Below are 25,718 nucleotides of genomic sequence, written 5' to 3'. Positions count from 1 at the left end.
TTTCTAACTCTTCTGTCAAGAGTTTCTGTGTATGCATTTCATATATATATATTGGTAAAGTCAAAAGAGACACATTGGGACTTGCCTCAAACCATTAATTTTATCATATTCATGGTGAATAGGATTTCAGTCTCTGGAAAAATTATTTCAGGAGGATTGGACGCTTAACTATTAGGCTATGATTGTTGAGGAAGGGGAATTCACAATGACAGCAGTGAAATCATATTTTTATTGGTTTATTGTCACTGAAACCAAGTTTTTTCCTCTCTTAAATCCTCTCTAGTTCAGGATGCCTTCCTGGTAAAAGTAGCAAATTCAGCAGTGAACTAAAAAGCAATCTTTCGTGTCACTCATAGTAAAAATTAAACACAGGCACATAAATACATAAATAAAAATAATGGGGAACAGTTCAGATATTCTTGCTTGTTGAGAGTGAATATCTTCTTTAAATATATGAATCATTTTTTTTGCCTTGTTCCCATTAAATATCCTTGCCATATTTAGAGATAATACTTAAGCATGGCTGTTAATTTTGAGTAAGAAAAAAAATTAAAGCAAGAAAAGATGAAAGAGAATGAGTAGCTAGTATATGGACTATCACCATAGAAGAGTAATGGAAATATGTGCTCTTGCCTTCGAGTTTTGATAAATGAATGTATTTAAAATTTCATGCTAAGGTAAACCTATCACAACATGTAGATTTGTTTGTGCTACCTACAGGATCTTGCTCTGCACCTACATAGGAAAAAAGTTCAATGTGACATTGGAAATATTTGATCAAAGGGGAAGTTACACAGACATGCTATTGATCACACAAGCCATTGTTTGTCGTCAGTTCTAGGAAAGGCTCTGGCATCTTTTTGGCAAGCAGAGTTTGAGAGATTCGTGTTTAAAAACATTTCATTTTGTGACATTTGATTCAAAGGATAAAGTGGTTCCGTAGATGAAAAGCTAATCTACCAGTTCCTAATAAATGGTCCATTTGTAGATAATTTAAAAAGGAACTAGTAATTGAAGGAAAAGAGAAGTGGTAATGTATGGAATATTTAAGAATAAGCAATTAATCATTCCTTGGAACATTATTCAATATAATCTGAGAAGAGGTTGATTGTAAAATCACTATTGATGGAGATAACAAGGAAAGGGGGGGGGGGAGAAGCCATGAAGAAGGTGAGAAAAAGAGAACTGTAATTCTCATGTGGGTACCACTGGTGGTAATTTCATTATTAAATTAATCTAGTGTCAATTATTTGTTAAGCATTTGTTCAGGAAAGTAAACATGCTGAGTTACCCTTTCAGGCATTATATTTTCTCAGATAACTGGGCGTCTGGCAAACAAAGGTTCTTAAGGAAGGGCTTTCAATCCCATTTTCTACAGTCATCAGACACACCTTTCATAGGACGTCAGCCGATTCAGGAGTCAGGATGAGGGAATGTAAAGCTCATCACAAATATGATTGCTACAGGAATGAGTCGGTGAGTACAACTCAACCCTGCCTTTATGGGCTTTCAAAATATAACAAGTACAGTTAACAGTGATTGTTTAACATTTCTACAAAATAACTGCATTCTAAAGTAGGTTTCTCTTGGGATTTAAGGGACAAGTAATACAACAAGCTAACACACCCTAAAAGCAGAGGAACAAGTATCACTCCCCTGTCAAGGTACTTACTATCAAAGCAAAGCTACATACTCATGTATTTTCATACATGAGATGAAAACTCCCATGAGAACCTTGCCTTAACTCTGGCAGTTAAAATGAAATAATAGGGTTGTGCAAAGCAGCCAAGATCTGACTCAAATTTGCAATTCAAAGAGTCAACGCAATTTGAATCCACAATTTGATTAAAAAAAGCCAAAGTCAGTTTGATTTGAATACATGACTCACAAGCTTGATTTGATAAATGTGTGCAAGTGTGCATATGCAAAAGTTCACTGAATCTTTAAATTGCTTCAAAGGCATCTTCTTCAGGCTGACGTACTAAGCTGATTCCATGATTGTATCTGAAGATTCAGTAAGAAATTGTCTTCAGATCAAATCTTTGCATTATTCCGTTAAACAACTTATGATTAATTTGCTGCCCTTTTAGGTCATCCAGATTTTCCTGCTCAAGGCAATTGTTTTTCAGCTTGCAAGCCAGCTCTTCCCCAATTTCTCCCTTATGTGTGTGGACTAGCAGTTCCTTGTTCAGATCAATTTCTGTCTGACAAGTGCTGTATAGAAGTCTTGAGTGTCCCATCCATGTTACAGGATTAAACAAGTGCATAGGGCAAGCATTTGGGTTTTCAGAACTTCTCACTCTTTAATCTAAACATACAATATTTATCCAAGCAATCCTACTTTCCCTCTTTTAAAAAAAATCTGTTTGCTTGTGAAATAAAACAAGACGGTCTGCTTTTGATTGGTCATGCACTCATGTAGAAGCTTTGCTAGATGTGTTCTCAATTTATGGAAGTTCACTGTAATAAAACTTGAGAATCCTTGTTCCATGGATTTGAGTCAAGTAGATGTGTGTTATTAGGGGTTTAGAAGCCAGAGAAGCAAAGTAGGAGACCCTTGCAAAATAGGAGGAGGCAGACCCTCATAAAAGGCTTAGAAAGGCTCAGAACCAATCCCAAGCCTCTTTGTCTGGCATTTTGTTATCATCTTATTTATCTTCACATTAAAAACTGACTTACAGATTACTCTAACAGCCTGATGCCTTAACTGCAATCCAGGAAATAGCATGATGTATTCCATAAGTATTGCAATCTAACATCACTGCATTCTCATTCTTTAAATCTTGTTGATTATATATAGAATAATCTCTTACTAGTTCTGGTGGACTGCTATTCATTGGAAAGGAGCAAATCATGACCATCAGTCTATGGAAATTCACAGCCATCTAGGTCATGGATGGAGCCCAAGGTGCTTTTTCAAGAGACAACTGGACTTTCTGGTTTTTCTTTGAAGATGTTTTGCTTCTCATCCAAGAACCTCAGTGTTCACAAATTGTGCACTGAATTACCAGCCCACTTGGATTTAGTAAAATTGCACAAAAGTCTTATGAAATATTAGTTATTTTATTATATACCCATGCATATTCAAAAAAAGGAGTGTGACTTTTTCACCTAATGCCTCACTATATCATGCAACACAATAAATTGATTAATTTCATTCTTGCTGAAGAGGGAGTTTCCAGTGTATTTTAAAGAGGCACTGTGTTCCCTCTGCTCAAAAAGGCATAGCTGAACAATTCAACAGTGAACTATTCTGGACAACTTTTGTGCAGTCGCCTACTTACTTTTTTTTATTTTTTAGGGAAGGTGGCTTTTAGAGAAGATCGTGGCATTGCAATTCCAGAGGATCCTGGAATAAATGGAATATCTGGACCCTTTTCGGTCATCTCCCCGTAAGGGAGACGGGTAGTTAAGACTGTGAAAAATAAATAAATAACTCATCTTGCATGAGATTTGTTTACAATAGCATTTCGCGTATTAACAATAGAAAGCAAAACGTAAGATGTCAAAAATATTTCTTCAAACAGACTGTCCTGTTGCTAATTCCAGTAGACAAGAAATAGTCAAATTTGGCTACTGAAGGATCATCAATATTTATTGACTCCTCTTAACTTTGATCTATTCCATTCTAAGCATTAGAATGTTAAGAATTATTTGAACTTTACTTTCCTTTTTCCTTTTTCCTCTTTCCTTTCCTCAACTTTTTCTTTTTATGGTGCAGTAGCTCTTTTGGATTGTAACTAGGGACTATCTTTTTTTATTGATCATGTGTACTTCTGAACGTTTGTATTAAATAACAAAAATAAACCCTGCATTCTAAGTAATCCATCTAAAAATGCAATTGTTGATCATTCTGATCCACAGGTCAAAACCCCAAAATGATCCCGAAGTTGGCATTGCTTACAAGAATGCCATGTTGTTACTATAGCTGCAGGTATTTGAATCACCTTAGGAATGTATCAACTGAACAGAGCCAGAATAAATGGGGCAGATTAGTAGATCTGGGCTGCAAAAAAATGTCACCAAAGAAATAACTTTGCTAGTAATCATCCATATTTTTTGCGATGTATATCTGGTGTATACATTGCAGATTTATATCTTTTAGACAGAGTGCAATGTGGGAAAGACTTGGGGAGACATGATGAATAGATACACTTCTTCACACTTGCATGGTTGATGTCAGCCTTACCAGGTAGCCCAGACAGGAAACACACCCTATAGGCTAATTCAACTTTAGTGTAAAGGTACATTAACATAATTTTGCAAGTTTGAAAGTACAAAACTCCCATGTCTCGGTTATAGCCCAAGAAATTAGGGAAAGTCCTTTCTGAGATTTTTGCTCTGTCCTCTATCCAGCTGCGGGCTATGACCTCTCTTATTGACCATTGCCTAGGCAGCATCTCTTCACCCAATCTCCCAAGGTCTTTACAAATATATCCTTACAAAGTTAACTTGCTGGTCTCTTGGTAGCTAGGCTCTCCCACAAATAGAAATCTATTTTTAAAAATAGTGCTTAAAGGTAGACATAATATAGTTTGATTTCCCAATTTATGGAAGCTTACCAGAGGTGAGATCCTACCGGTTTAACAACCGGTTTGCTGAGCATGCTCTCAGCAAACCAGTTGTTAAACTGGTAGGATCCCATCCTGGATACAACGTATTTTTGTTTGTTTCTTTTAGGATCTTGGCTGCATTGTATCAATGTTATTGTTATTTAAATTTTTAGTTTGGACTGTTATGGGTTTAATTGCTGCATTGTTAAACACTCAGAATTGTAGAAGCAAGGTGTGTAGCCATATAAATCAAATCAGTGAATTAACACATTTTGAGATTCTGAGGACTCACTTGAATGTTTTTCTTTCCAAGTTGAGATACGAAAATTGGACTCAGGGCCTGATTTCCTAACTTGTCGGTTGAATATACAGTATCTGTATGCATATGAAAGATAGAGATTGAGCCCAGAAGAGAACCTGCTTATATCTATTTTAAAAGACTATAGCTCCGGAAATTAACAAGGAACCCATGGCAGCAACAGCATAAAGAAGTGCATGAATAGGGAAAAAATGGAGAGCTAATTGTTCCCCGCTTTTGAACTTTCTAATCTTGTTTCTTTCTGCTCTGTGGGCATAACACCCAGCTATGTCAGTGATATCTCTCCACCCTTCCTCTTCTCCTTATTAAACATTGCCTAAGTTAACAAAAAATCTCTAAGAACAATTATGCCTCTTCTCACATCCACTATTCAAACAATTTGAATTCTGAAGAGTGAATAATTGTTTGGTTTTTCATCTGAGATGAGAATGTGATGTTCTGGCCCTGATTTCCTGCCCCACGTTTTCTGAATCTTTCCTGAATGATTTTATCAGTCTTTGCTGAGATTTCACCAACTTTGGTTAAAAGAACAAAAACAAACAGACAAATAGTTCTCGTCAAACATGACCTGAGCAAAGTCTACCAATATTTAAGTATTGGATGGATTGAAAGCTAGCAAAATCAAATGAAATATCAGAATCTGCAATTCTAGGACAACTATCTCTGCTTTGCATCTGTAATAAAGTTGTATTAGTGACAGCTAACACAACTTTCCCCTTTCCCTAAGAACCTCACCTGACAATATGTTTAATGAAGGAATTGAAATCTTAAAAAAATATTGCTGTTCTGGTAAAAAGAACATGCTGACCACTTTTTGAATTGCACTTTTATATCACTTATCATCCTGTGTGTAGTACATCTATACATTAAGATACTAAAAATAAAAAAAGAATAATCAGTAGAAGAAGAAAGGAAAAAAAGCGCAATAGATGGCAGGAAGGACAAGGACAATGTTGCAATAAAATAACAGCAAAATTAGCCAACAATCAAATTGTGCAAAGGTTTAGAAACATCAAATATGTCAGTAATTGGGAATGGGATTGAAGAAAGAAAAAAGAAGATTCACTTTTCTCAGTCTGATCTTCACCAGGATGCAAATGCTGACCATAGAGATAAAAAACCCTACTATAGAAATGGGATTGGAGCACAGTCACACACACACACACACACACACACACACACAAACACACACTCCTGAGAAATATGACACTGGAAGAACAATCACACATCCTTCTACTGTAGTAATATATTTTTTTTTACAAAAAAGGAGAGGAAACAGTTTTTGTAGGTTCATCTTAACTTTTGACTGAGTCAAAAATTAAAAGGGATATGGAGCTGGAGGATAGGTTTTAGTGGATAATATCTGCAGTAGATAATACCTACAATTAACTAATATCTGCCGAAAGAAAATCACAAAAAACAAGAAAGGAACTTAGGCTCACAAGGAAACTAAAACAAGAAGGACTTCTTGGCTATGTCAAGAAATAAAAGGAAAGAGTCGATCAACTGCTAGGAAAATATGGTAGACAGCAGCAGCCAGTGAAATAGACTAACTGGTAAGTTCTCCTTCTCTAAGAGTCTTCAGACAGAGGTTGGTTGGTCATCTGTCAGAAATGCTCTAGTTACTAGTAGATCCTATACTGGGCCGAAGATTGGGCTAAATTATGTTTACATTTTACTCTATTCTATTCCATCTCCCCTATCACAGGTAACTGTGATATTTCCAGTTATGATAAGTCCTTTGGAGGTGTTGCTCTTTAGAAAGTTGCCTGGCATGAACCAGACATAAAATCTGCTTCATGGTGTAACAGTAATGTTAATGTCTCTAACCACTCTCCTCTTGTCATACTACAGTTTTTCCATTTATGCCAAAAAGAGAGAGAAGAATTCTGAGTATATGTGTAAGCATAATTTAGCTCTGTGTGTGTGTGTGTGTGTGTGTGTGTGTGAGAGAGAGAGAGAGAGAGAGAGAGAGAGAGAGAGAGAGAGAGAGAGAGGGAGAGAGAGAGAGAGAGAGAGAGAGAGAGAGATCTTTATTGAAAAGATCATTATTTGGTTCATTTATATGTGAAACTGACTGGATATTTGAGAGGGCAGCAGCTGAATCTGAAATTATTGTGGAGGTAACAGTGTGATCCTTTCCTTTAATTTTCCGATTCTTGGTGCTTTCACAGAATCTCATAAGTTTTCAACAGAAAACTTAGGTTATGAAAGAACCTGGAAATCTCATGAGACAGCATGCAACTTCAGCAATCCTGTATGGATACTGTGTAAAATCATTGAACATTTATGAGACTTGGTAGTCTTTTCAAGATTTCATATATTTTATTTTTCTAATATATGTTAATTAATTAGTGTACAAATTGTGTTTGGATATGTTGCCAAAACTTTGGTCATTTTCATTTTAAACTCATAAGTACTAATAAAATGTATTCTTATTTTTTCCTCAAAATTTTGTCTCTTGGCTCTTATTCCTCATTTCTAGAAATGGGGACTTGAGGTTGCTCTCATTAGTAAAGCAGTTCAAGTGCCATCCAGTGAGATGGATACCTAGGTTATCGTAGATTAGCCACTAGTCCTGGTAACAGCAGAGAATGGGACTCTTATCTTAGTGCAAAACAATGACGTGCGGTGAGGTTTATGGCTGGTGAGGCTGGTGACATCATCAGGAAGGCGGGGAATGGGACCACATGTGCTGGAGGCTGAGGCTGCCTCAGCCTCCAGCACACGTGATCCCATTCCCCGCCTTCCTGAGCGTGCTCTGCTGGCTTACGCTCCGCAGTCCTCGAAAGCGACTGGGGAACGACGAGAACCTTCCTGCCTCTGCTGGACTTGCGCAATGTCCAGCAGAAGCAGGAAGGTTCTCGTTGTTCCCCAGTCACTTTCGTGGCTTCGTCATCCAGGAGCGCCGACAACATTTCTGCCTCCGCAGCTCTTTCGTCCGCCCGGACCGCCTCGGCGTCGCTCTGGCTACATCCGTCCGGCCACGCCCAGGAGCTGCGGAGGCAGAAATGTTGTCGGCGCTCCCGGATGACGAAGCCCTGAAAGCGACTGGGGAACGACGAGAACCTTCCCCCAGTCACTTTCGTGGCTTCGTCATCCGGGAGCACCGACAACATTTCTGCCTCCGCAGCTCCCGGGTGCGGCCGGCCGGATGTATATAATATTATAATATTATATATATATATAGTATATAATATTATATACTATTATTTCATGAAGAGAGGTGAGGCTCTGCCTCCCTTGCCTCCCCTGACCGCACGTCCCTGGTGCAAAACTAGGAAAGCTTGCTTTAAACTACATAGTTTTATAAAACGGAAATTTTTTTTAGTTCATATCTCTCTTTCTGCAAACAATGCCAACAAATTCAGCATAGTCACATTAGACCAGTGTATCTCAACCTTGGCAAGCTTTGATTTCAACTCCCAGAATTAAAGTTGCTGAGGTTGTGAACCATTAAAATTACATTAGAGCAGTCAACAGCCTTCATGAGAATTGAATTGAGAGATGTATTTGACTTCATTAATGCTGGGTGGGGTGGGTGGAGAAACAAGATTTTTACCTTAATTATCTTGTTTTGCATTTACTAATCTGCATTTTGTCTCTATTATTATAAAAAGCTTGTTTGCCTGGAAAAGCCAAATGATGTATTTGAATCATTGTTGCATGAATCTTTGGAATAACTTGACAAATAGATGGAACAAAGTATGATTTCATTTTTTATATTTTTTAAAAATATTCTTCTTAAAGTTTACAAATACTAATACAAAGTAAAAAATATATAAAAAGAAAAAAGGAGTGCAGAGATAGAAAAGAAGAAAAATATATATTCCCCCCTGCCTCCAGATAAATGTAAACAATTTCAGTAACTTAACATCTTCTCTAGTATTTAAATTAAAAGGATCTCTTCTTCCAATATAAACCCATCATTCAGTGGTAATCAGCAAACGTTTAGTAAGAGCTACCAGAAACAATAACATATGTATTTTAACCTTAATCAAATAAATCCATTTTGTATTCTAATGTATCATTTTCTCTAAGAGCTAAAGCAAAAGAAATCTCTCCCCATTTATAAACAGATCTTTAAAGCCGCGTATTCAGCCCTGGTCAAAAAGAAATTCCATTAATTACTACCAAAACCCACTACACATATATTTTAATGCTGGTCAAATAAGTTCATTTTATATTCCTTCTCTTATTTTGAAAAAGTTTGGTCTTTAATGTTTGGCAATTTCATACAAGTTGATTTGTTATCATTTTATATTTTTCTTCTTTCAGGAACAGCTTCAGTAGTTTAACACAATACCTTTTATAAATCCACAATAAGGAAGATCCAAGAATTCTTCTTATTTGCATGTCCCCTTTAGTTATTAAGACATCAGTGGTTTCAACTAGAAATCCATTGGGGCATCCTTTTCCATATCATTCCAGTAATCTGACATTTTAAAACCCATTTTCAAATCAGCTTCTTTTTCCCTGTCAAACATAGCATTTTAAAAAAATCATTTTCAAATTCACATTCAAATCAGTCCCATTCTCTGTTTTATCTAGTAAAATCTGTTCCATATCCTGTGTTAAATCCATCTTTATAACAAGTAAGTAATTTTTGAGTACATTGTTCCTAAACTTATTTTTTTCTATAATCAAATGATATTGCTCCATTGTATTAATGGCTTTCTTGTTCTTCAATTATAATCTTTAGTTCTCTCTGGTTCTTCTAGTCATTCAAAGTCTTCTCATATCATATGTTTACTTTCCAATCCTCAGAACTTTCCCATGGTTGGATTTCTCACAGTTAATTTCAAAATCTACATAAATTATTTTACAACATTCTAAATACCTCTCAGAAAATATTTTTCAAGTCCATTTTAGCCCCTTAACTTTCCAGCAATAACATTCTAGTTCCTTTTTACTGTTTTCTAAAAATTAATATTTTTCTTTTAAATCCACAAACCTACAACTTGTTTTCATCTAAGGTAGAAGAAACTCTCCAGTCAGGATGAAACTTGCCCTTCAGAAGGATCTTAGCATCCAGAAAATCATTAACAAGTAACTTCCTAAAGTAGTTAAGAGAGGAAGAATGTGAATCCATGTCTTCTTGAAGGTGCTGAACCCATAACTAAGGATGATTTTCCTCCAGCTTCCAGGGTTCTCAAACCCATTAGAGAGCACTATTTACAATTTTATTGCAGGGAGCTTCTGTGTGGAGCAGTTGGTGACCCAATGACCATATAGTTGGGTTTTCTCCATGATGATATACACCCAACCTGTTCTTTCAAGCCTCCCAATGGTGCCACCATCACCACTGTGAGTCCATCACTTTGCTCTTCTTCTCTTTCCTTCCAACTTTCCCAACGTTAAAGCCTTTTTCAGAACCTGGGACTTCACATAATGTGCCTGAAGTAAGATAACATGAACCTGTCATTTGTGCCTCAGATGAAATCTCTGGGTTGATTTGTTCAATGATTCATTGGTTTGTTTTCTTGATTGTACTCTCAGAAGACCTGAGTGAAAAGAGGGAGGTATTAAGTAATATACCTTAGGCTGCATTCCAGATTAAATTGGCTTCAGATTTTATGATCCAGAGAATGTCATGTATCATACAGTCTGTTTTTCACATGAAATGAACATTGCCTGTAAATTTGAATTGACCATACATGCAAATTAATGTTATCTTAAAAATAATGCATAATACTAAATCTATGGCAAGCTATGTTTCTTTTAAAAAAAATATGTCTGGAACTATACTTTTATTTAACACAAGCTGTTTTATTTCTGACTACTGAGAGCTATAAAAGGAATGACAAAGCCTCTTGAAGGGTCAGAATTTACTGGTTGTTTTTTCTTATTTTGGGGAGAAGAATATTTGCTCATTTATTTAACCAAAATAGTTATGCTAGGATATTAATATATCTATTTTTCCTTGTTTTATAAGAAACAAACCAACAAAAACCCTAGAAAATGAAACATATTGCTGCTGAATGTCAACTGTAAAATTTCAGAGTGATCTGGGACAGAAAAAGGAGGTAGGATGAAATCTGCCTGTTAGCCATTGATTACTTATGTTTGATCCATAGCTTCTCTTGCTTGGAAAGAGAAATTCCATTACACTGGAGGAAAGGGTAGACGGATGGGAGAGGGGTGGAGAGGCAAAAGAACTGCTGTTTCTTATGCTACACCAGATGTGCTGATGAGATGGAATGGAGAGGATTTGATTCCCCCCCCCCTTTTTGGGAGGGTAGCCGTTTGCAGCTTTTATTGATCTTTATTTTTATTTATTTTTATAACTCATCTATCCTCTGACAATTTAAAGCGATGTACAGGGGGACAGAGAGACATGGTGGCTCAGTGGCTAAGATGCTGAGATTGTCGATCAGAAAGTTCATCAGTTCGGTGGTTTGAATCCCTAGCACTGCGTAATGGAGGGAGCTCCCATTACTTATCCCAGCTTCTGCCAACCTAGCAGTTTGAAAGAATGTAAAAATGCAGGTAGAAAAATAGGAACCACCTTTGTGGGAAGGGAACAGCGTTCTGTGTGCCTTCAGCATTTAGTCATGCCGGCCACATGACCACGGAGACGTCTTTGGATAGCGCTGGTTCTTTGGCTTTGAAACGGAGATGAGCACTGCCCCCTAGAATCGGGAATGACTAGCACATATGTGCAAGGGGAACCTTTACCTTTACAGGGGGATATCCTTTTATTTTATGTCACTAATAACTACTTCTCTAAAAAAAAGTTGAGCTAAGAGAAATAGACTGATCTAAGTTACCCGGTGAACACCATCTGTCAATTTTAAAGTTCATGTGTCTTGAAAAGTGACTGGGTAGACAACTGTGTAATATTCTACCACTAAGCTAGCAGGTCTACTAAATCCCATCCTGAATCTAACACATATCACTTATTGAATAGCAGCTGTTCTAGATACCTTTCCTTGACACAAACTAATCACTGGGAGATTAATAGAAAATTTGATGAAAATTTTCTTTTAGTATGTGATTTTTATTGAGACTTTTAGAAAACATAATACAAACTAATATAAAATAAGGAAGAAAAAAAAAGGAAAGCAGAAAGAAAGAAAAAAGTTCAAGAAAAGAAAAAACATTGAAGAAAAATAGACAAGGAAGAAAAAATCCCCAGAAGTGGCTTCCAGAATTTTTTCACAGAGGTTACAAGTACTATTATGTTTTAATCTCTCTGTGAAGTTGCATCATAATATTCTTTCTATAATCTATCCTGTTTAATCTTCAAAGCCATAAACCACATTCCCCCCCCCCCCCTCATTTTTCTTGACAAAAGTCCATAAGTCACCAATAAATGGAGATAATGTCTTTTCTCTAATCCAAGACGTTAATTTATCCATCTCTGGGCAAATTTCCCTCAGAAGTATATCATCCACAGTGCCATGAGTTTGAAGGAATGAAACAGGAAAGAGGGATTGTTAGGTTCTATGCAAATTCATCTGCAGCATTATTATTCTTAGCACAGATGGCCAGTTTTAAATATAATCAATTTATTAAGCAATATTATTTTCTATTATTGAGCAAATAGGGTACAATGCTATTGAGTATAATTAAACATTGATTGTTAAACATAGGCAAGCCAGTTAAGATTTTCGGCCTAAATAATCTTGAGAGAAAGGTTGTATTATCCCAATTCTCAGAAAGATAAATGAGATCTTACTGAGGGCATGAAGTGAAATCACATATGAAATGTATATTAAAAATATTTATTAGTAGATGCCATAGGCTGATGTAAGCATTAATACTTTAGCTAATATGTTTGACCCAGCATGGGACAGGTGGGACATGGCAATGACACCCCTTGCTGTCTTCCAGGATCAATCCAAGATAGTTGGTATCCTGGAGATATTTTTTATCACTTATCCTCTTGTTTTACCAAGTAACATTTCTTTTAGCCAGCCTTCAACAACCCTTGGTCTTGGCCAGGCCTCTAGTGTTTGTGAATACATATGGCTATGTCGAGATATTGTAGCCTTCCCTTCCTGAACAGTGGTAGTTACAAGCATACTGTAGGCATACCTGTTTCACACAACAGCATACACATTTTGTTTAATTTCTTTTTTTTTTAGATTACTCCAATCTAAAAAAATATATGAAATTAAACAAAAGTATATTTGGAAGATTTGTGTTTACAACAGGCATATGAAGCCATTTGTGAATCAAGCAGAAGAATGAGAATGAGAAGAATGATGACTATGTGTAGTCTACAGTGTATTTTTAAAAGGTCTTCGTTTTCCTCTCAGTTCTGAGGTAGGAAAATAAGGATTGCATTCACTCGTTATTGAACCATCCTTGATCCATAGCTTCACTAGACTTGAGAGGTCTACTGATGTATTCATATATATTTTGTATAGAGTTCTTTGAAGCAGGCATGCTTCCCCTCAGAAGACAGATGTCAGAAGTGAAGCAAAATGCCAAGGCCATTCTTGAAAATAAGATACCATAGTGCTTTATACAGCAGGCTTGAAAGACAATTTCACCAGAGCTTTGATCAAAATGAAGTACCTCTTCCAAATTGCCCAATTGCATATTAAAAGGACCATCTGGAATCAATCTAGGTTCCTTAGCTAAAATAGATTCAGTTATTTTATCTTATCCTGAATTTGTTGTGCCAAAAAAAGATGCTTTGAAGGAAAATGGGCTGAGGCCAATTGGAAAATTATGCCTTTAGGCTAACTAAGGATAGTGCTTTCTTCCTAGCCTGTTGAGTCACAAGTAACACATGGAACTTACCTTGAGGATTTTGTGGAGGGAAGCTTTTTAAAATTATATTTGGTTAAGATTTTGTAACACAGCTCTCTACATGGGGCTCCCCTTGAGATGCACCCGAAGACTACAGCTAGTTCAGAATGCGGCCGCGCGGGCTATCATGGGGAGGACCAGATACTCCCATATAACACCACTCCTGCGCGAGCTGCACTGGCTGCCTGTGGTTTTTCGGGTGCGTTTCAAGGTGTTGGTTACCATCTTCAAAGCGCTTCATGGCACGGGACCTAGTTACCTGCGGGATCGCATCTCACCTCATACATCCCTGCGACCAATCCGCTCCCACAGGGAGGGACTCCTCCGGGTGCCGTCCACCAAGCAGTGTCAACGGGCGGCGCCCAGGAGTAGAGCCTTCTCTGTGATGGGCCCAACCCTCTGGAATGACCTCCCCCCCGATATCAGAACTACTACCGACCTCCGCTCCTTCCGACAGAAACTTAAGACCCACCTGTTCCAATTAGCTGGCTTAGCTGATTTATAGTCCCACTTTCAACCTCCTGGCAAACATCTTATTTTGGGGTAGTTTATAAGGGTATTTTTAATTTTTTATCCGAATCTTAATCTATTATTGTACAGTGCATATCCTACCTCCTCCGTCAATTTACCTATGTATATCTATATTTTTGTATTCACATTGTTTTTAATATGACTGTACACCACCCCGAGTCCTGTTTAGGAAAGGGTGCGGTGTATAAATTAAAGTATTATTATTATTATTATTATTATTATTATTATTATTATTATTATTATTATTATTATTATTATTAGAGAGTAGAACGTATTTATTAGTATTGAAAAACTAGGGCTACAACTCAGAGTAAATGACATTTCTGGCTACATTGAGGAAAGTTCAACATTGCCTTTTAATCAGAATCAGAATTGTTTCAGTGGGTATGTACATATGATGAGAGAAAGAGCTATGGCAAAATAAATTCTTATGGATATTAACTTTTTTTAGATTTCTGAAAATCAAATAAGGGACGATCATACCTCCCATCTTAGACTCTGGATCCACTCTACATCATGCTTATTTTGATCGAGTTTACTATCAAGTAAGAATTCCAACCCCTCAGTAGGATCTGTTGCTGTCCTATCTGGAGATAAGGGATGAGGTAGAGAAAATGCTGGTGTCAGATAGCATCCAAAATTAAATTAGAGTCCAAGGCAAAGTGCTGCTCAAAGTTCCAATTTATTAAGAGAGCCATGCTGGCACATCTGGGGAAAACCTGAATCTGAAGCTTCTCCCCCCCCCCCCAAGTTAAAGTTCATGATTTTGCTCCCACACCCACAAGTCCATCACATGGTCCAATCTTCCACTGCCATGCTGGCAGTCCCACCCATCCAGTTCCGGTCAGGTGCAGAGATGCCAAGACAAAGGATGACCTTGGCAATCTAGGAAGGAATTTTATTTTGGCTACATAACATTCTACTCTGTACCATCCCCCCTCCCATTTCCCCACTATAGAAACAGCATAGTAGAATAGAAGTGTGGCAGGCCAAAGATTCAAAAGGAACATGGCTGCAGGCCTGACAGCTGGCTTGTTTTACCTCCCTGCTTGTAGCACCTTAAAAGGAGCAGGACAATTGCCTGATATCTAAGAAACTGTTTGAAATGAGTCTTGTTTTTGAAATCTACACAGGTTCCTTTTCTCAATGTATCATCAGATATGCTTTCTATTTCAGGGTGATAAATGTTAGTCTTGTTGTTAAAAAAAAGTGTATTCTAAAATATATGACATTGAATGAAAATAGATTGAAAAGGTGAAATGATGCAATAACTATTTCTTTTTCTGCTTTGTAGCCTGCTTTTTTTTCCAGAGAATTAAGATCACATGATCACATGATCACACATGATAAATAAATTTCAGTTTACAATATGTTCTCACTATTAACTCATAATACTTTGAGAAAGTAAAGGGAACATGCTATATTTAATGAAAAAGTACAATTGGTATACGTAAAATTAATAGTTACTGTCTATGTTGGTTAACCACTTCTAAAAAAAATAATTTGCTATGTCATTTGTGTACATAATTAATGGCCATTAGAATTATTACAAGATTAAACATCACAGTAATCAACTAGGTCAAATAAAGAGAGCAGTTGGTCAACATTACTCAATTTTCACTCCTTTGGTTTATAATGTTATGATATTCATAGTGACAACTGGACATACACTAAGATAGATCCTCAAATTTATAGCATATTGTATTTTCTTGAACATAATTCTACATTTTTGAATCTCAAATTTGATTAAGGATAATTGAAACGAATTGACATATCCTAAGATTTCAGATGTCTTGATATCAGATTCACAGCTAGAGGACATAATTAGAACAGGGAAAAGCAGACAGGACCTAAAATGGAGAAGGGAGAAAGAGAGGGAGAGGGACAACCAAATGAATTATTTTAAATTTGATATTGTCTTCCGGGCACAAAAGGAAACAAAAATAAAAGAAAACATGTATAGAAACTAAAATGTGTACTGTATCATCTGAGTTGAAGAAAGGCTGTCTATTGCCATTGCTTTAATGTTAAAAAATAATGTGTTAATTTGTTTTTGGACCTGTTAGTTAATACTTTATTGCCTTTGGTGTTTATGTTCTCTATATATGTTTAATAAATTGTATGCTTTTATATATGTTACAACTCTTCACAACAGCGTGGCTTCTCTATTACTAGAATATCTTTCATGTTGTCATTGCTTAGAATCTTGTCATTCGCAAGAGTATTCTTGGAAGGAGGGAAAGAAAAGGGAATTGTTCAAAGCACATCAAGTGAGGAACAGATGGTCATTTCAGTTAGGGATGGTCTGTCTGTCTATCAGTTAGGGAATCAATGAGAAAAAAATGTGAACAACCACTCATAACAGACTCACTAAGATAAAGTATATTTATAATATATATAAACTACTATTGAGGAAGGTACCACCTATAATGCACAGGTACAGTATAGGTCAGTGATGGCAAACCTATGGCACGCATGCCACAGGTGGCACGCGGAGCCATTTGTCAGGGCACGCAAGGCGCGCCCTGTCAGCTGGCCAGCACACATGCGCGCGCTAGCCAGCTGAGTTCACCGTTTTTAAAAGCCATTTTTTCGCCCTCCCCAAGCTCCAAAAGCTTTATAGGAGCCTGGGGAGGGCGAAAAGAGCCTCCCCCCCCCCCGGAGGCCCTCCGGAGGCTTCAGGGACCGTCCGGAGGCTTCCCTGAAGCCTTCGGAGCGCTTAAAATGACCCTCCGAGCAAACTGGAAGTCACTTCTGGTTTGCTCGGAGGGTCATTTTGAGCGCTCCGAAGCCTTCAGGGACCGTCCGGAGGCTTCCCTGATGCCTTCGAAGCACTTAAAACGACCCTCCGAGCAAACCCTCTGGAGCCTGGGAGGGTGAAAAAAGCATGTAAAAATGGGGGGGGGTCGCGCCTGTTGTGCACGGATGCGCACAGGGGGGTCGTGCATTGCATAATGGGTGCGGCACGCCCACACATGACCCCCCTGCCCTCCCCCCACTTGTGGCACGCGAGCCAAAAAAGGTTCGCCATCGCTGGTATAGGTGGTACCTTCCTCAATAGTAGTAACTGTAAGAGGAATCCTAGTGGAGTCCTAGCAGACAACCATTTAAATATGAGCCAGCAGTGTGCACCAGCTGCCAAAAAAGCCAACACAGTTCTAGGCTGCACAAACAGAGGGATAGAATCAAGATCACGTGAAGTGTTAATACCACTTTATAATGCCTTGGTAAGGCCACACTTGGAATACTGCATTCAGTTTTGTCACCACGATGTAGAAAAGATGTGGAGACTCTAGAACAGGGGTGGCGAACACGCGGCTCGCGAGCCGCATGCAGCTCCCGGCCAAAATAAATGAGGCTCTTTGCCTCTTATCATTATTTAGTATACTGTGGCTCGGATCGCGCGCTCCCTTTCGGAAGCTGGGGAGGTCCTTTGCAGGCAGCTAGAACGGGCCGCCTGCAAAGGACTTCCCCAGACTTGCTTTGAGGAGCACGGGGCGACTGAGGCTAGTTGTGAAGCCCCAAAGCCCCCACCGCCACCGGAAGAACTGCTGCCACCTCCTCCTCCTCCTCCTCTAACAGACAGCACTGCCGGATTTGCCGCCCAGCGCTGCGGCTGAGATGAAGCCGCCAAAGCTCCAGCCAGCATCTCTGCGCGTGGCAGCGGCGCCTCCCCTCTGCTCGGAGCAGCTGAGCTCAGTCAGCGCTGGGTTACCCCTACCCCCTCCTCCTCCTCCGCCGTGCTTTTGAGGAGCCATGAGGCTGCAGGAGCCAGTAGGAAGGCGGGGGGGGGAGCAGTGGAAAAGAAGCCTCATGGCTCCTCAAAAGCACGGAGGAGGGGGAGGGGGCAGAGGTAACCCAGCGCTGAGCTCAGGAGCAAATCTGGTGATTCTCTTGGAGGAGGAGGAGGAGGAGGTAGCAGCAGTTATTCTGGTGGCAACTCGTACTCGTCGGCATCTTCAGCAGAAGCCCTGCCCACAATGAAGAAAGCAAAGATGGAGCAGATCCACGCAGATGACGTCGCTGCAACATGACTGGAGGAGGAATTCTGGGAGTTGAAGTCCACAAGTGTTAAAGCTGTCAGGTTTGAAGACCCCTGGGGTTTTTTTTCCCTAAAGGGTTAGGGGTGCAAGGGTCTTGTAACTTGACAGCTTTAAGAGTTGCGTGCTTCAAATGCCAGAGTTTCTGAGCCAACATTTTGGTTGCTAAGCAGGAGCGTTGTTAAGTGATACTGATATTATATAACACTTTGAATTAAGCGGGTACCTTGAAGAAACATAACTTTGAGTTTCAAATAATACTGATTTCGTTGTTGTCTTAGGTGACATCTGTGAAAAAAATTTGGGTGCTCAGGCATGAAAATGTGCCGCTCAAACACTATACTTTTCTGCTCACATCGAAAAAAAATTAGAGGGAACATTGCTTCCGGGTCTGTTTTGGCAGGTCACTGCGTGGTGTGGCTCTCTGACTCTCACAGTTTAAAATTTTGGCTCTTTTTGTCGAACTTGTTCGCCACCCCTGCTCTAGAAAGTGTGCAGAGAAGAGCAACAAAGATGATTAGGGGACTGGAGACTAAAACATGAAGAACGGTTGCAGGAACTGGGTATGTCTAGTTTAATGAAAAGAAGGACTAGGGGAGACATGATAGCAGTGTTACAATATCTCAGGGGTTGCCACAAAGAAGAGGGAGTCAAACTATTCTCCAAGGCACCTGAGGGTAGAACAAGAAGCAATGGGTGGAAACTAATCAAGGAGAGAAGCAACTTAGAACTGAGGAGAAATTTCCTGACAGAACAATTAATCAGTGAAACAACTTGCCTCCAGAAGTTGTGAATGCCCCAACACTGGAAGTCTTTAAGAAGATGTTGGATAGCCATTTGTCTGAAATGGTATAGGGTTTCCTGCCTAGGCAGGGAGTTGGACTAGAAGACCTCCAAGGTCCCTTCCAACTCTGCTATTGTATTATTGTATTAAAGTACTACAGTTTTGATTTAGCTTCCAAGATTCTGTAATCTAACCCTAGCTGATGAATGAAACACTGTATGAATCTTGGATCCTTGATTGTGCACTGCTGTTAGGAGGTTGGCATTAATCTCTGAAACTTTGTTTTACCAGAGAGACTAGTTAGTCTCTCTGGTAAAACAAAGTTTCAAAGATTAAGAAAGGTCAGCAGTATTTCCAGCAGGTCTAGGTCTAGAATACAAAATTAGTTACTTTTGTATTCTAGACTTAGACCTCCTGGAAGCACTACTGACCTTTCTTAATTCAACACCAGCAGCACATTGATGCATAGATCACTTAAAAATAAGATAAATATATCAATTGTTGCTCCACCTGGTATTATTAGGGTTTGACTGTCTGCTGTTCTTACTCCTCCACTTTTGTTATTTCAGTCACTAGAATATTTAATGGACAAATTTAACAAAGCTGAATACAGTCCCAAGCCTTTCATCACTCAATTTGAGCTGTATATATCCAGAAAATCACTTGAATTCCTCATGTATTTGTACTTAAGTAGCCTGTTTTTCAATTTTTGTTAATTGTAGCTGCCCTTGAGCAGGCTAATAGACAACAGTCACATAAAGGAATACAATTGTATGTAAAGGTATTTTTGTTTAATTTTAGATTTTTTAAACCTGCCTTTATTTTTATACAGTAAATAGCTCAAGGCAGTGAACATACTCCTTCCTTCTCTTATTTTCTCCACAGCAAAAATCCTATGAGGTCAATTGGGCTGAGAGTGTGTGACTGGCCCAAAGTCACCCAACTGGTTTTCATGCCTAATGCAGGACTGGAACTCACAGTCTCCTAGTTTCTAGACTGGTGTCTTTACCACTAGACTAAACTAGATATATTTAAATTTATTTATTTATTTAAATATGCCTTTGATGATTTTATTGGCAGAGCTGCTGATAATCAGGAGATTTATAGGTAAAACCAAGATAAGCACACAAAGAGTATGAGAATATATAATAAAAATTTAACTGCATGCTATAGATATTCTCTGAAATAGTTTGCTTTGCCATTTTGAAAAGGTTTGTTTAATGAACTGTGAGATGAATTAGCTTGTCAAGACATGCTGGTCAGTCAAAAGCAGCTATTTCAAAGCTATGTGATAATAAATGAAAAACTGGAACAGTTGAGACACACTAAAGATGGAAAAGAAAAATGTTACATCCTTTCTACACCCACTCCTTCCTTTCCCTTGCAGTCTTTAGATGTTACTAGAGTTGAACCTATGCAGTTAGGAACAACGAGAATTCCCTTATTAGTTACACTGAAGTTAACATGTGCTCTTGGTTTACACTTTTATTGTGGAAATTTTGGTCACCTTGCATGTCCCTGCTTTGTTAAACTTTCATGTCCTGAATCAGGTGTGACATGCCACAACTGAAATCAAGGGCTACTTTACCAATGAATACCCACTCATTCCAGGCTGAGAATATGGAAAATGACACAAGTCTCTCTTTCAAAAGGACAGATGGTCAGTTCTTAACCAACTAAAGTGAAGATAGACCTGACCCTGACTGACAACACCCTATTCTCCAGGGAATTTTGTACTCTGTAATGCCTCTTTTAGTAGTATTAGTTTGAGGAGAAACAACTAATTTCATTAATACAAGTATTGCCCACTCAAACAACAGAACATACAATGCATGTAGAAACCACAGATGAAAGATTTCTACCTCCTGATCACATTGTGGAACATATTGCTCCCCTTCACTTCATCATAAACAAACACTTAGAAACCTTGCAAACTGTATTTAAGTACTTCCTTCCCTTTTCCCATTGCCTTGAGAATAGATTGGCTACTAAAATACTGTCCGGTATTGTTTCTATAACTATTCTTTTACTCTTTCTTCCTCTTATTTGTTATCGTAGCAAAACAAGACTATTATGTATGCTTGGAATCTTGCCCAAACAAATGTTACTAAACATTTGTGTACTCAATCAGATGCGATGGATTCTTAATAAAGGTATCACAAATTTTATCTTGGTTGAGTGGGGGATGGACCTGAATCTCATCATTTAGGTGACTGAAAAGGAAGACGGAACCCAGGAATTTTTATCTAATAATGCAAGGGAGAGGCCTTCTATAGACATGTGAATTGGCTAAGCTACCATATTTTAAAGCCTTTGCATTTCTCAAGAGGAAATAGGTATTTCAAGCTAGGATGATAGCTGAATTTTGTATTGTAGGAAGTTATCACCCAGCCCTCTCCCAGAAAAATGAAATATCCTAGGAAATATTGAAAAGGCAGAATATTATATTTCCCTGGATGTGAGAAGGAAGAAACATGTTTTAAATTGAGAATAGCTCCCTGTAGCTTCCTGCCTCCACCCCCTTTGTCAATGGCCATTAAGAAGGCCAAGCCAGTCCCTTTACATAATAAAGAGTTCTCCCCTTCAGCTCCAGGGGGTTGGGAATGAAGGCATGATAATATAAGCCTTTACTCAACTGACCACATGGCATCTGAGAACTCTGAGAATTCAACCAAACCTGGACTCAGCCTAGAGAGTTGCCCCTGCATGGGCCCATGTGAGTCTGACAACCAATCAGAATACATTTCTTACACAGGAACAGGAAACAGAGAGGTGGGACTGAACAGGTTATAAAAAGCCTAGCAAGCCCCTCCATCTTCGCTTCTCTTCTTCTCCACCAACATTGAAGCATGTGATCACCTTTTCTGTTCAGGACTCAAGCCATGTGGTCCTGTCCACCATTAAAACCATCTTTCTAAGCAGCCTCCATGTCTCCAGTGTCTTTTTCCCCACTTGGAGCTGAACCCAGAAGGACATTTCTTTCAACAGTATGAAGAAAAAAAAACTGAAAAGAACAAATACTTTGCCCAAATCAGTCCAATTTAGATCTAATTTTATTTAGCTCCTCGTTAGCATGTATTTCTCTTTGTACTAAAAAAAAGTAAAGCTGCAGCTTTAGCCCATGCTAAAGCGTCCATCGAAGAGTTAGCTTGTTTGAAATATTTTTTTGATGATAAAAAAAAATTATTAGACTTTCTTCATTTCTTGCCTGTGCTCTATCATCTTACTGAGAAAAAAAAACCTGGTGTATTGAGAGTGGTTTACAACTTTGAAATTTTGAACTTTGTAACCCTTTGGGACTCCCACCTGCTGCCATTGAGTTCTGATGTGGAATGTCTCCAATAGGCAATTATTTCACTAAGCTGGACTTGAGAAGGGCTTACAGTTTGACCTGCATAAAACAGGGCCGTGATTATTTAACTGTGTTTAACACGCATTATGGAAAGTTTGACTATATTGTGATGTACTTTGGACTATCTAATCATCTCAGTATTTAGGAGATTCTTGAATGAGGTGTTTTTTGACTTTTTGGACTGTTGTTTATTTAAATGATATTTTGACTTTGTCCAATCGCACATACTGAACGTGTCAGGAATGCTCTAGAGAAGATATATACACAAACTATATGCCACGTTACAAAAAGTGATTTTATTTATTTTTTTATGCTCAGCTTCGGAGGCAATATAATTTTTGCATACAGCATTCAGATAAGTCCTAGTAAGATGGACTCCATTCTAATTGGAGTACTTAAAAACTATTTTAAAAAACTCAAGAATGTGCAGTGTTTTTTTGGAAGGGGGAATGGATTTGCAACTTTTTACATGTATTTTGAATTTGGTTTTACTGAACACAACATAATTTTAATTCATATTTCACAGTTCAGGTTTATATTCATCCTCTGTTCATTAACCTCAGATGAAGGGGCAGAATAAGAAAACTAATGCAACTCTGCGCATTATGTTATTAATTATTATCTGAATTATCAAATAACGACACTTTTTCTACTGGATATGCCCCCTATCTAGGCTGTTTTTCAGCTTTCACTTTGATGCCTTGTCCTCCAGGACCCTCTGTCTTCTGTTCTGCAAGCTTCTACTTTCCTACGAGAACAGCAGCACAACTCCTCCCTAAGGCACAGGCAAGGCTAGTGATAAACATGCTATAGATTGCTGCCAGCAAAAGGAGCCTTCTGTTGTTGTGGGAGATTGTCTGGCTTTTTCTCTTCTTCTCACCCTTTCAACAACCTAGAGCAGCGATGGCGAACCTTTTTTGGCTCGCGTGCCATAAGTGGGGGGAGTGCAGGGGGGGTCATGTGCAGGTGTGCCGCACCCATAATGCAATGCGTGACCCCCCCAGTGTGCATGTGTGCACTACAGGTGCGACCCCCCATTTTTGCATGTTTTTTTCGCCCTCCCCAAGCTACAGAGGCTTTATAGGAGCATGGGGAGGGTGAAAACAGCCTCCCCCACCCCCCAGAAAACCCTCCGGAGGCTTCAGGGACCTTCAAGAGGCTTCCCTAAAGCCTCCGGAGCAGTCAAAACGACCCTCCGAGCAAACAGAAAGTCAGTTCCCGAACTTCCGGTTTGCCCGTAGGGCCAGTTTTTTGTGCTCTGGAGGCTTCAGGGAAGCTCACGAAGCTTCCGGAGGGTCTCTGGGTGGGGGAAGGCTCTTTTCGCCCTCCCCAGGCTCCTATAAAGCCTCTGGAGCCTGGGGAGGGTGAAAAATGGTTTTAAAAAAGGGTGAACTCAGCTGGCCAGCGCGTGCATGCACGCTGGCCAGCTGACAGGACAGCGCCTCGCGTGCCCTGACAAATGGCTCCGCGTGCCTCCTGTGGCACACGTGCCATATGTTCGCCATCACTGACCTAGAGTCTAAATGTAATGGTCCTTCTCACTACAGTAGTACTGCAGATTGGCTCAGGTTTTTTTTTATATTGCTACTGACTTTATTAAATACCCACCCTGCATTTCATCATCTCTACTTTTTCTTGACAGTCTGCTGTGCTCTGCAGACTCCTTCTACTGAAGAATGTGACATAGAATGCATAGTGGTGAGTCACTGGACAGACTCTCGTGACGCTAACTGTTCTTGGGAGGGTGCTGCTGTTCATGCAGCCTGACTTTTCCATCAGCCTCCATCTACGGCATGGGTGTCAAGCCTGTGGCATTACGTCGCTGTCACGTGATGTTTCGTGACATTTTTTTCCCTTCGTGGAGCTGGGTGGGTGTGGCCTGCCTGTGATGCATCTGTCCTGCAGGCCACCAGTTTGGCATCCCTGATCTATGGCATCCTCATAAAATGGAGCCCTCAGGTTTGTCAAATGTGCCTATGGTGATGCCAACTCTGACATAACTAATTTCTGCTCACTTCTTTCTTTTCCAGTCCACTCTGCAGCTTCATACCTGGGGGAGGTGGAGGGAGAGAGAGTCACTGTAACTCTTCTCCTAGAGTGTGGGCTGATTTAGACATATTACCTGGTCTCATCCCAGAATGAAAAGCGGATCTTCTGTCTTTAAACTCTATGGCGGAAGATGTAAGATTATTGTTGTTATCTGGGAAAGGAGAATTGTTGAAAATATGACAATGAGAAACATGTTTATTTCATCCTTATCTCTTAAGCAAGCCCATTAATTAACTAGGGAATTTGTCAGGGGAAAAAATTGAATAACTCACATTGGCTACATGTATTAATAAATAAGGGCAATGGTTTTCTTATTTGGTTCCCAAGATTCTGCAATCTAATCTCTTCATCCTGACATTTGACCTGATTATTGAGACTGTGTGAAAACTACTTACCTGAGCTGTGTGCTGTTGTTGGAGCGGGCCACCATTACAGTATGGTTTTTCTGTAGGAAATTCTTGAAAGTTATAACCAGTGATTTGAACAACTCAAGATTATCTCCTTTGTAATTAAGCATTTTACATGTGATTACTAAAACCTCAAAAGGGATGCCCCCTTTTTTTAAAATGAAGTTTCAACCAATGATAGATTCAAAAGACTTTTTAAATTTAGGTTGCACAAAAACATGTAATCTAAGATATATTTCTGCTCCTTGCTGAAATATGGTGGTTAAACCCTGTGGGTGTTCATAACTAAAACCAATGAAGGATAGCCAAACTGCCATTGCTACAGGAAATGGAAAAGGGGGATTTTAATGAAACAGGCTATAATTATTTCTGGAGCAGGATTCAAGCAATTATCTCAGCTCTAGCCTAATGAATCGCAGAGCAGCTGCACAGGCTTGAGAATTCAGCTGAGAGATCGACAAAGAAGCCAGCTGAAGGCCGGGGATCACCAATACATTCTTTAAGCCATATTTCATGTATTCTGATTTAGATTATCATCTCCCTTTGCAAGAATCAATGCCAGAAAATAGCAATTCAACCAGATGTTTTTAAAAGATGTATTTTCAGTCCTTTTCTAATAAATCCTCACAGATGTTGCCTTCCCTCTGTCTTCATTAATCTTAGGAACTCCTAAGATTTTGTGCTCAGTTCAAAGCAGCCTATTTAAATTATTATTGCTGTCAAAGTTCATATACCTAACCAGGAAATCCTGCCAAACTTTATGCTTCTCTGGCTGGAATGCTCACCTCTTATCAAAAATCTCCTCCTCCCCAATTTCCTTTCCCTTGGCAATTGAAATATTACTTGACATTATTCTAATCAACAGAGATCTAAGAAAAAATACATTCCAGACTGGCAAAAATTATCAGGTTGTTTATGGG

At 39.0% G+C, this 25,718-nt stretch overlaps 2 long non-coding RNA genes across 5 annotated transcripts; one reads left to right on the top strand and one right to left on the bottom strand.

Annotated features, from left to right (window-relative positions):
* The first annotated feature begins 912 nt into the window (after window positions 1-912).
* Window positions 913-4,119, top strand: LOC309391172. Of its 4 annotated transcripts, none has more exons than XR_014175231.1 (3): window positions 913-1,035; window positions 1,317-1,476; window positions 3,302-4,119. It is a non-coding gene; the product is annotated as an uncharacterized lncRNA (long non-coding RNA). The 4 variants fall into 4 exon arrangements; XR_014175233.1 differs by having other exon boundaries at window positions 913-1,030; window positions 3,302-4,117; XR_014175234.1 differs by having other exon boundaries at window positions 913-1,030; window positions 1,379-1,476; window positions 3,302-4,116.
* Window positions 4,120-8,147: 4,028 nt separating this feature from the next.
* Window positions 8,148-21,693, bottom strand: LOC309391173. The gene is made up of 3 exons (XR_014175235.1): window positions 21,631-21,693; window positions 14,650-14,753; window positions 8,148-10,376 (listed from the first exon to the last, which is right to left on the bottom strand). It is a non-coding gene; the product is annotated as an uncharacterized lncRNA (long non-coding RNA).
* Between the last annotated feature and the right edge of the window lie 4,025 nt (window positions 21,694-25,718).

This window comes from Natrix helvetica (assembly GCF_964273705.1).
Source record: "Natrix helvetica genome assembly, chromosome: 4".
Lineage (NCBI taxonomy): Eukaryota > Metazoa > Chordata > Lepidosauria > Squamata > Natricidae > Natrix > Natrix helvetica.
This window is presented reverse-complemented; position numbering and strand designations above follow the sequence as displayed.